Below are 2,630 nucleotides of genomic sequence, written 5' to 3' on the forward strand. Positions count from 1 at the left end.
GCTCTGTAGAATTAGCGGCTTTGCAGTGAACCCTTTGGCCACCATTGTGGCCTCATACGGAGGAGCTCCCGCATCCCGATGCCTTGTCTTTGCTTGCATCTCCTCTGGGTTCTCTTTGGGGCTTTATAGAGGGGCCTTATTTGGATTTGGGGTCTTTACCCACCAAGAGTCGTACTCCAGTAAGCGCCACCTTGGGGATGCCTGCTTCGCCAGGCCTTCAGTTCCCCAGGGAGGAGGCTGAGAACGTGTCTCCAGTCTCAGGTGGTAAAGCAATCGGGCGGGGGAGGCTGTCCCGCCCTTCCCGACACTGACAAACACAAAGAGAAGAACCCCTTCAAGTCACCCACTTGGCTGAACTATGCACCTGAAAGCTCTCAAAAGCTTCCTTCTAAGGGGATTTTTCACCCCAACACAAAGCAGGCCAGACCGAGTAAATCGTGGTGGACAAAAACAGGAAAGCCTGATCTAGCAGGGGGGAGGTGGGCCAGGCAGGGCCCCATCACAATACGGCCGGGGTTCCTGACTCCGGAGCTGAATGAAAACAAACGACATCATGCGGCCTTGTGCATGTGAACACTCAGGAACACATCTCAGCGTACGCCATGATGACGGACAGACAGAGCCTCCTGGCACGTCCTGCTCATAAAACACAAGAAAGGACCGATAAATGCACTCTTGACCCAAAACAACAACAATACATCTTGTTATCAAATGGATTCCCACGCACAGGACAGCCTTAACACGGCCCAGGTTTCTCCGACTGCCCATCTTTCTCCCATCGAGCAGTTGGTGGGACCTGAGGGTTCTCGGACCTGGTGCTTGGCAGCCATGCACTCTGCCGGCTGCATCACCCAAGTTCCTTTGTTGCTCCTTAAACCCCCTGCTGTGGAGTTGATTTCGACTCATAGCGACCCTCTAGGGCCGAGTCCAACCGCTCCTTAGGGTTGGAAGCAGGTTGCCACATCCTTCTTCCAGGGAATGGCTGGGGGGTTGGAACTACTGACCTTTCCTTTTGCAGCTGAGCACTTCAACCATAGTGCCACTACGTGGATTTTGTTTCTTCTTTTTTTTTCCTTTTAAAAATCATTTCATTGGGGGCTCGTACAGCTCTTATCACAATCCATACAATCCATTCCCCTTCCCCTCCTGGCATCGCCACTCTCATTATCAGTCCCCAGGGTGTTTCTTCTTCCAATCCACTGCCACAGTGAATGCCAATTCGCACCGACCCATAGGGCAGAGTGGAGCTGCTCCTTCAGGGTTCCGAGACTGTCAATCTTTACTCTTTCCAAACTCAAACACTGACTGCCTGCCGTTGAGTGGATTCCACCTCATAGCCACCTTCCAGGACAGGGTAGAACTGCCCCAATGGGTTTCGAAGACTAACTCTTTATGGGAGTAGAAAGCCTCCTCTTTCTCCCGGGGAGCCACCGGTGCTTTCAAACAGCTGACCTTGTGTTTAGCAGCCCAATGTATAGCACACTATGCCACCAGGGTCTTAAATCATTGCACAGCTTGGCAGCCACCACTTTGATCTGCAGTGGAGACTAAGGGCATAAGCCACCTACACCTCAGACCAAAAAAACCTGAGCTGCCAAAGGCACACATCACTCTGAAGAAAAGAGACAGAAGGATTTGTCATTTTAAAAAAGAAAATGTCAACCCCCTGCCATGGAGTCCCTGCCTACTCAGAGCGACCCTGGAGGGCAGGGCGGACTGCCCCAGTCACTTCCCAGTGCTGTCCCTCTTGACAAGGGACTAGAAAGCCTTGTTTTTTCCTGAGGAGTGGCTGGTGGTTTTGAACTACTGACTTTGTGCTTGGCAGCTCAACACGCAACGACGACACCACCTGGGCTCTGGAAGATTTGTCGTCGGTATTTAAAAACACAGCATTGCCCAGCCTGCACTGAGTTTGCTACTGGTGGTGGAAGGCCCTGGAGCAGCAAGCATGGTGACCCACCTTGCGGAATTTCACCCATTTCACTGAGTTACGCAAGCAAACCTGGCGTGGGGGAAATGGTTGGGAAAGATGAAAAGAAGGCTCAAGGATCAATCTAGAGATCTAAGAGCCGAAGTCTTGAATGCATGCCAGCCCAGATGACGTGAGTGTGTCCCAGCGACAAACCAGCTGCGCCTTTAGGGATGGGGAGAAAATCAACTTCACGTCCTTCTTCCCACCCTTGTCTACCCTGCACTATGCCATCTAGCTCAGTCCTCCCTCTTCCGCCCCGCCCCTCCTGAAGGCCGCAGTTTGACATCTGAGGGACACTCAGCGAGAGCAGGAGGGAGGGGAGATGGTGTGTGTGTGAGAGGGAGTGATCCTGAGTTAAATCAGCACCTGAGAAATGGTATTTTACTTTTCAGAGGGGGAAAGTGAATTTAGAAGAGTTATTTTCTATAAACAGTAAGGGCTCTGCAGAAGGCTTCTGCCAGCTTTCTCGGAACTGTGGGCCCAGCTCCCCTCCTGGGGAATGCCGTCTCCCACAGTCATTTCATTTTCCTTCCCACACTGAGCAGCTGTCTCTGCTAATTAGTGCCTCTGCTTACATAAACACAGGCTGAAGCACGGCTGTGTCCCCTCAAGTCCTCAGCACACAACTTCCTCCATTCAATGGAGACAAAAACAAACC

This window comes from Echinops telfairi, unplaced genomic scaffold, assembly GCF_000313985.2.
Source record: "Echinops telfairi isolate 266 unplaced genomic scaffold, ASM31398v2 ScPeMD7_70;HRSCAF=299, whole genome shotgun sequence".
In the NCBI taxonomy this organism is placed as follows: Eukaryota; Metazoa; Chordata; class Mammalia; order Afrosoricida; family Tenrecidae; genus Echinops; species Echinops telfairi.